Consider the following 10,136-nt stretch of genomic DNA (forward strand, 5'->3'; position numbering starts at 1 on the left):
GAAGGGATCCAGAGGCATATGAGGAGGGTACAAGAGGGTAAGGGGGCGGGTACAGGATCAAAGTGCATTATATGTGTAATTGATTATTAAAGATTAAACACATCTAAAAAGCAAGCATAACTGTAAGTGTGATCAAACCTTGGAAACGAAACAACTAAATTTATGGATTAAAAATATTTCAGCTAGGGGCTGGAGAGATGGCTCAGTGGTTAAGAGCATTGCCTACTCTTCCAAAGGTCCTGAGTTCAATTCCCAGCAACCACATGGTGGCTCACAACCATCTGTAATGAGGTCTGGTGCCCTCTTCTGGCTTGCAGACATATACACAGACAGAATATTTTATACATAATAAATAAATAAGTATTTAAAAAAAATTAAAAAAAATATTTCAGCTACACAGGTAGTTATATAAATAGCTTGAAACACATATGCTAACATAGATTCGGTCTTCCTTGATACACGATGTACATATTATGTTATTACATAATAAGAATAGGTTACTGCAGAGAATGTAGCACTCAAAACAAGCATGAGTTTCCCATGCAAAATTCCTAAGGAAGGAGGCTACCAACTGTCATACCCATGACACATACGAACTAGAACCAGGGTGGCACTTGAACTCCAAGGGTGAAGTAGTGGCATACTTATCTTGATAGCAACCAACGGCTCTCTAAATGGGTTTAAGACTTGCCCAATGAGGTGGAAATCATGTTCAGTACTAAGAACTTAGCAAACTAGTGGAATGATGGCCCTAGAAGAGAACCTACAACCTCTATTTCACTAAACCAACATAATACCTAAGTGAAGTTCTCATATAACAGCCAGGAAATGACTGCGATTATTACTGAAAACCACAATGGATCAAAAGGCTCAGCTGTGATGCCCACCCCCAACTGATAGGTCTGCAACACGGCTTTAGTACCTAAGGCTCAGGGATCACTGAGGAAGAGGCGGAAATACTGTAAAGGCCAGAGGAATAGGGAGTTTGCTGTGTGATTGTGTCCCCTAGAAATATCAGAAGTGACACCCATAAAGTTTTATTAACATAGCTGCCTAAACTTGACCTGAACAACATGCTGATAGGAAAGGATAGGGGAAGCTCACAAGACCTCCGTCCTACACGAAGAACTTCCAGCAACTAAGGAATGCTAAGAGCAGAAGAAATAATCTTCTCTAAGGAAGAGCACAGCAATGGCTTATCCAGTTCTAAATAAATGTGATTAGCCCTGGTAATCCCAAAATTGTCTACACTTTCAATTACCAGGAAAAGATGCAGAAAAGGTCAATTTTTCCTGAATATCATAAACTGTAACCTAGAAAACATGACCTAAGGTGTTCTGATTTTATGAAAAGAACCCAAACTAAGGAAGGAGAACACCTCAATCGGAATTCACATTTATTACCAGGAAAGTTTCCCACTTCCTAAAGAGCTGGCTGATAGGCTCCAGCTGTGACACTGCTTTGCAGAGCTGGGGGAGCAAATACTGAGGCGATGGACTTCTGAAAAGGTGGGCAAGCGATAAACTCTAGGTTTGTTTGCTTTGTTTTGTTTAATTTTTATTTTGAGTCAGAGTCTTCTTTGGCTGGCTTAAAACTCACTATGTAGACCTGGCTGACTTGGAACTCATAGAGATCTGCCTTCCTTTGCCTCCTGATTTCTGGGCTTACAGCTGTGCACCACCAAGCCTGACTAATATAAACTCTGATACATTGAATTCAGATGCAAAAGGCCCAGACCATGCCTCTTGCTTATGTTTGAATGGCTGTGGCCAAACACCTTCTAAAAACAACTTAAAGGGAGAACTGTTTCTATTTGTTCACAGTTTCAGGAGTATTTCAGTCCACTGTGTAGTAAAGGCATGGTGCAGAATGGCGTCATCCTTGACAGTTACTTCTATGTCACCTGTGTTATGGGGAAGCACAAATAAGGACCAGGCTAGAGCCAGGGGTGGGTGCAACCTTCAAAAGGCCCCCTTCTGCCAATAGCCAGCCTCATTAGGTTCCACAGTCTCTCTATAACAACCTCTGCTGGGAAACAAGCTTTGAAAACAAACCTGTTGGGGACATTTCAGATTTGACCCATCACGATGAGACAGATACATACAGAAATGGACTGTCCTTAAAGAAATAGATCTCATTGCATCAATAACAAGAATTAGGGACAATCTTGATTTTTGGTGCCTCTAGTCATGTGCTAGAATAAATGGCATGGCTAGAGAATGGTAGTGTCAGCTGAAGTAATGAATGTTCTCCATTTCTTCACCCAGCTGCCATCATGCATTCAAAATAGCCAGGTGCATTAAAAACAAATGCCAACATGATTTAAAACCAAGTTGTTTCTTTTTAAAACCAAGTCAGATTTATTTTCGACACATAAAGAGCTTGAGAGTCATTACTCCTGTTTTACAAGAAGAAAGGGGAACAAAGTGAAAACCAATGGAATTTCTTGGCCACAGGAGAGACTTGAGATGGGAGGGCAAACAGCCAACCTGAAGTCTGAGGTGACAGAACGCAGAGACTCATGGTGAAGATCAATGACGGCAACAGAAGCCACTGTGGGCATCCATTGTGGGGGTGTCTAAATGATGACCACGGTGACTTTTAGGAGTCTGTGAGGTCAAGAGCAAGCACGGGAAGCTCCGGGGATGCTGAGGTTAGGGTTCTACTGCACGTGTGTGGGTCATACCTCCAGAAACACTGATGTGCTATCACAGAGAAGGAAAAAAAAAACACAGAAAACAAACCATTGTGGCTATCCCAGGCATTCTCTAGGATAGACCTATTCTGTCTTGGAGAAGATTCCCTGCAGAGCCTTCTCCTAGTTGGGGCCACAGAATCCCTAACTCTGGCTGCTGTGGGTTTCCTGTCTCACAAGGGTGGGAAAGAGAAGCCAAAAACCACAAATGTCCCATGAGGGCCACAGGCCCAGGTAAAGGAGAAGCTGAATCATGGGTGTTCACCATGAAGCAGACAGGCATAGAACATAGTGCTTAGAAGGAATGGTTGCATTTGGGAGATATATAAATCTATCATCTATCCACCTATTGTCTATCTATATCTATCTAGAAAGATATCTAGATACATATACATATCTATCTATATAAATAGATAGATGATAGATATTTAGATAGATGGAGAAATAGTTATATATTTAAAAATACGTAACTTTAAAAAGCCAAGTTAAAATTAAGTGAATTACAGTTTAATCTCTAAAAATGAAAGAAGGAAATTAAGCTATCCAGGCAGTCATATAAATATATGGTAAATATATGGATCAAATTAGGGCAGGGTCTTAGGGCTTGAAGAGGAAGCAGAGGTGGTTCTGTGAGAGTGAAATGTCTGCTGAGAACCCAGGGAGTTCATGGAAAGGTTGGGTTTTATGTTAATTAAGCTATCTCAATTCTGCACAATTATTTTATTTTACTTTTTAATTTCCAGTAAAAATGTATATCAACAGTTGAATATTTCAGTGAAAACTGTTAAGGGACTTAAGAGTAGTATATATACACAAGAACTATTTGAATGGGACACAGAATGGGATTAAGAGTTATAGCAAAAATTCTGGAGCAAGAATAGAACCTAATTGGTCTGGGGAGTATGCAGGGGGCAACATAAATGGGAGATCCTGTCTGAGTGAAGTAAGGGCATTAAACCTATTCCGTGTGATGAATGCATCTAGTGCCAATCATCTTCACCAGAACCCATTGCATTGGAAAGAGAGAAATCTCAGCGAGCTAGTTGAACGTGTCCTGAGGGAAGTCAAATCTGCTTAGATAGACAAATGAGACAAATTTTATATAGATATAAAAATGATTGAAAAACAGGTGATGGATGAATGGGTAGATGATATATGGATAGATAGATGACACTTTGATGGGCAGATGATGGATGGATGGGTGAATGATGATGGATGGATAGACAGATGATACATTGGTGGATAGATTAGAGATGGATAGACGGGTAGATTACACATAAGTCACAGGTGATAAATAGATGCATGATGGATGTGTGCTAGAAGATGGATGATGAGATAATTGGATAATAGGTAATTAGCTGGATGTGTAGACAAGGGATTAGGGAGATAGAGAAGTGGATGGATGGGTAGACAGACCATGCTTGAAGATCCTGATAACAGCTTAATCACAACAATCAATAATTAAACACACTCTGTCCATTTTCCACCAGAATACCCGAGATAACCAATGTCTACAAAGGAAAGGGTTTGGGGGCTCACCTTTTCAGAGGTTTCAGCTCAGTGCTGGTTCCCACATTGCATTTGGGTCTGTTGTATGTCAGCATATCACGGGAGAAAAGCATAGCATGGAGGTTTGTTCACTTTGTGGTGGTCAGGAAGCAAAAGGAGAGGATGGAGAGGACTGGAGTCTCATAAATACCCTCAAGAATAAACACTCCATGACCTAGCTTTCTGTTGGCCCCTACATCCTCAATTTCCATAACATCCAAGTAGTACCATGAGCTGATGAAAGAGGTGCCAACTCTTGGGTCTACAGGAGACATATCCAAAAAACAGCACCTGCAATCTACAAAAGTCATAAAAACAAAACCGGTTCCTTACTATTCTTTAAATGCCCCAATCTAATGTACAAAAGGAGACAAAATTTTGCTCATGCTCTGAGAAGTGACTGGTGAAGATGGAAATTACCATCTTATAGAAACATAGAGGAAGATTGGGAGAAAATATAAAGAGAAAAACATCAAAGCATGATTGGGTTCTCTTTAGAAGGCAAACATCTGAGAAACTTAATGGAGAGTCTAAGTTGATTCTATTTCCCAGAGTGTAGTAAAAGAGATGGAGAAACAGATAAGGGAGAAAAAGTAATAGTTTCAGTAGATGAGCACAAGGTCTAATAGCTGAGACATTCCAGGCAGGGCAGTTAGGGAAGTGATTCCTGATTTAAGGAACTCATGGCATAGCTACCACACCCCCAAAGGGGAGAAAATCAATGCCCATCACCTTTAACTTGAGAAGACGGAAGAGAGCTAATGATTTAGCTGCTCAGATGTGAGCCTGTTGTGTGGCACACCATCGTGAAGGCACTGAACTGCCAATGGCATCACAGCTAGAAGGTGGATGAGCTAGAATCTGTCTCAAAGCCGCAGCTAATGCACAGCGTACAAGCGAAGTCTCAGAAGTGTGACTCCTAAATGGTCCCACTCGGATGCCCTGGGAGGTCCATGAGAGTGACGGGGAGAACTATGTGAATTAAGGGAATGCGGAAATCCCAGGAAGAGAAGAGATAGCCTTTAGGAGAGGAGCCCAGGAGAGCATGTGGGGATCGGGTCCAGGGGAGCCTGTAACAGGTCTCTAACAGGTAACACACCTCAGGAAAGAGTTCCTATGCATATAGATGAGGACCAGATGTCAGCCTGGAAGAGAATTTACTGTGTTTGCAGACAGTGATCAGACCCTTGAAAGCAATAAGCCAGTTTGGGGAAACGCTCAATGCATTTATGCATGGTGTTCTCCTGTTTTGACCTTGGCAGTAGCACTGTGGCCGGGTGTCAATGCTGAGCCCAGGAAAACTGTGCTATGGAAGATGAGGAGAAAGGGAGATGGATTTTACTGTAGAAGAAGAGCTAACCAGATGAGCTGCCATTTCCCATAATTAGTGTATTAAATGCCACAAAGAGGGAATGAATGAGCACCACTGAAGTATCTATCAGTCAGGGCACCTGAAGATGCGGAATACCGAGGGCAGGCTACACAAAGTAAATGCATATTTAATTAATAGGGCAATGACTCACAGTCCTGAGTCAATCTTAGCTTCCAATCCATTCAGTGATTCAGGCATATGAGTTTAAGGAAAAAAACTGTATACACGTTATTTGGTGTAAAACATAATGAAATCACACAATAATTACAGTTTGTTTCTACTGAACGATAGAGCCATTTGGACACCTTTAGAGTCAGCAATTAGAGTTTTATGTGCAATTAAGTCCTGTGGCTAATTACAGCACAATGAAACAAAAAAGGTCAGCCAATGAACAATGAAGAGTTGCTACTTGAGTCATGAACCCCATCATGAAGCAAGGGCTCCCACAAAATGTCATCCCACCATGCATCTACAGCCCTAAATCACAGTTACATTTCTAGTCTCAAAATGCTCATTTATTCCTAATCAACTAATTAGACAACAGCTTTGCAAGAAAATGAACAGAGAAGGGCTTCGTTTACATACAGAGGTTCTCTGCCAATAGCTACCACTTGGAAGGATCTTAAATAGTTTACAGCACATCACAAATGCTCAACATCCATCAGCTGCAATAGTCACTGCTTGAAGCTCGAAGAGACAACTACCTTGCAATAGGCTTACACAAGTAAATTTTACTTTCTAAGCAACTACACAGAACAGGGAGTGGAGTTTCTTACTATTTATTCATATGTATCTGCCAGTACTTTAGAAGCAAAACTGATAGGATGAAACAGTATCTATCTATCTATCTATCATCTATCTATCTATCTATCTATCTATCTATCTATCTATCTATCTATCTATCTATCTATCTATCATCTATCTATCATCTATCTATCATCTATCTATCTATCTATCATCTATCATCTCTATCTACATATGAAGAATTTATTAAATCAACTTATTGTGAAATAGTGACAACAGTTGAGTTATGCCCTAGGGGCTGAGAATCTGAGAGTTGTTGGGTCTTTGTCTTGGCTGCCCCACTGGTTCTAGTCTGGTGCCAGTCTGGAGGGTTCTTGGAGGGCAGCTGGTCCTCATCAACAATGAATGTCTGGAAAGTTTGGTTCTGATATCAGCAAAGGCATCACAGAGGGATCAGGTCAATGCCAAGTGGGAAGGCCACGTGAGGACTAGTCTTCCTTCTGCCCCAACCCTTTCCATCTGGACTGCAAGCAGAAGCTGCCACCCACATTCGGGGTGACTCCATTACATCAGTTAGGACAATCAGGACAATTTCTCAGCTGTAGCTCAGGCCCAGGTGATTGCGGCAATTCGATATCAAAACCAACCGCCACACATCCATTGCATTTTGATGACATAAACACTGTCTTTACTTATTTCTGAAACATTTAGACTCTGAAAGAAGCTCCAGACACCTCCAGCATCCGAGAACTGCCAGCTGTCTCCTGCTCTTATACTCGTCTCCGTGCTTGCACTAGCAAAGATGCCTGCTATTCTCTTTGTAGCTCCATCTATTTCCTTCCCGTGCTCATTTTCCCGAGATGGAGGAGTTATGCTGTCTGTGTGATGGATCCCATGCCAGGCTTCCTCCCACAGTTTAACTCATCAAATAGAAGGCTGATTTTTTTCCCAAATGGCATCAAACTGAGTAAGATCCAGCTGGCTCTAATACGTTACTGTGCCTAGGTAATGTGAAATTTGGGAGTCACAGAAGGTGGAAGCAGAAGATATGGGATTGTGTGTAATTTGAGATATGCTCAAAGCTGAGGTGCATCTTCCAATCAGGAGTGTTCCGTCATCATTAGCAGGACTCTTTCCTAATTTTGTTTTTTTTTTTTTTTAGAATCACATAAAAGGACCATGCATTTTAACACTGGTTTTGACTTAGATGCCCTGAAGCATAAACGTCCATGACACCACGCTGAAGATTCTGCTTGCTGTTGTGTGACTGTACATGCTGCTAGAGTATTGTATACTCCATGTATATGGTAAATATGCAAATGGTATTTTTATTCTTGTTTTTATTCTTTCTCTCTCTCTCTTCCTCTGTGTGTACGCATGTGCAAATGCACACACATGTCATATTATCTGTGCAGAAGCTGGAGAACAAGAATCACGATGAAGTTTACCTATCCCAAAGGGCAGAAGGGCCACCAAGCACAACACCATGGAGGATACTGGTTTTACCTTGCTGCATGGTCTTCTGACTAAAGATTCTGTCAACTTGAAGGCTCTCTTCACAACGTGGGACACAGACAGTGGTCATGCGGACCATCTCTAACCATGGGCACCCCTGCGTGTAGCCCTAACTGAGTTCCTTAGCAACAGTGCTATCATAACTTCCCACTCATCCTCTTCCTGCTCAGCACGGTTGAACCTGAGGTGGAGGAACAAGAAGGGACAAAAACAGGCTTTGTGGGGTCCTCATCTTCGCAAGCCATTATCCCTCTGTAGGACTGCTCTTGAACCACAGTAAGGCCTTTATATCTCCAAATATGCACAGAGGCCCCCATCTTCTCTCTCTCCCCAAAAATCATGCATCTGTCTACATTCAATCTTTCTCCTCAACTGCAGTGGCTTTCAGTCTTCTTAATGCTATAGCCCTTTAATACAGTTTCTCATAGTGTGATGACCCCAACCCTACAATTATTTTCATTGCTACTCCATAACTGTAATTTTGCTACTGTTATGAATAGTAATGTAAACATCTGATATTCAATATATCTGATATGTGACCCCTGTGAAAGGATCATTTGACTCCCGAAGAGGTCATGATCGCCAGGCTGAGAATCACCACTCTATTTTCTCAGGACCTATAGGCGTCTGTCTTCCCTCTCCTTCCTACATTCCATGTGTGTCTGGAAGGAGACATCCGATTCCATACTCAGAAGCAAAGAACTTGATCAATTGCGGCACACTCAATACACGACTGTCTTTTCTGGAGTTCCTCCTGACCCAAACCCCAGGGGTGACACAGACACAACCAGGGGCAGGATAGGTACTCATCCCATCAGAGGAGTGCTTCAGTCTCCTGGGACCTGTGGGAGATGCAGAGGACACCCTGAGTGAGTGAGTATTGCTCACATCACATGGCCATCTCAAGGTTCCCAAGGCCTCAGACCCATGGGCATGACAAAGGCTACCTTTGGTCTGTGTGCAGATGTTCTCAGTGTGCACAGAAATTGTCTACAGCGGGGTCTTCTTCCCAGATGTTTACAGTCAGATTCTGCTCCCCTACACAGACTACCTACTGAGATGAGCCAAGCCCATCTTCAGATGTATGAAATAAATGTGTGGTAAGGCCCGCCCTATCCAAACTTTCCTCTGTGAGTGTTTGCTATTTCATCATTCCCCAATGCCCCAGTTAGGTCAATGCTTAAGCCGTGCAGATCTCAGCAGACTTTTTTTTTTCTCTTTAGAATAACTGTCTGCTATGAAAATGCCTAACCCTTTTCTCTGTTGGAGACATTAGCTTACAAATGCTATCTACTCTATAATAGTCTTGGAAATGACTTTTCTGGAACAAATGTCAAGCAACACCTTCCTTCTAACTACACAGATGAATATGAGAAGCCCCAGAGGCCCATCACTGATGTTGAGGTTCCAGCATCTTCTGTGAATCGCAAGGCTGCACCTGTCAGTGTCCAGCGCTTATGAGCAACTGCGTTGTCTTTTTCCACCCAGGTTTTTACCATGCCTTTAGCAGAGGCTAAACTTATAGGCAATCTCTCATCCCTAGGACCAGAAGTACCTGAGATAATTTTTAAATAAAATTTATTATGCCTGTGCTATACAGAAGAGAGCAGAGACTTAGATCTAATTAAGTTTTAAGAGCCCCTCAGTGGGGTAGCGGATTCCTAGTAGAAATGGCCACATCTCCACGTAGTTGCTATGGACACATCCTTATGTAATTTCTATGCAAAGCTGTCGGTGTCACAAGAGCAGGAAAGAGACGTGCACTGCTGATCTGCAGGAGAGGAGCCCCCAGCAAGCAAAGTCTGAGCCAAACCAGCACGGTCCTTACTACGTTAGAGGATGAAGGACCACAGGTGCACACAGAGAAGATAAAGCATGGGCTAGCTGAGTGAGCAGTGTGGCTGAAGCACCGCTGGCTCTCACTCGTGTATAGTTCTGGTTATTCTACGCCTTGGTGCATTCATCTGTGTGAACCCCGTGACAATCTCCTCCTAGAAAGTTCTTGTTCACGTGCTAAGACAGTGGTCCCAAATTGTCCTACTCAGTGCTCTGTGCATCATGCTGACTTTAAGCAGGAGGACGGCAGGCTTCCTGGCACATCTATCTATTTTAATTCCCCTGCACTAGTCCATCAGAAAATCACCTTCATCCCGCATCTTCAGTATCCTGGGCTCTTGAGCTTCCAATTTAACAATCCCACAGTAAATGAGAAGATGGAGTTTTAGGGAACAGATCAAATGGCAAGGCAATGGAGAACCACTG

This window comes from Microtus pennsylvanicus, chromosome 9 (genome assembly GCF_037038515.1).
Source record: "Microtus pennsylvanicus isolate mMicPen1 chromosome 9, mMicPen1.hap1, whole genome shotgun sequence".
Taxonomy (NCBI): domain Eukaryota; kingdom Metazoa; phylum Chordata; class Mammalia; order Rodentia; family Cricetidae; genus Microtus; species Microtus pennsylvanicus.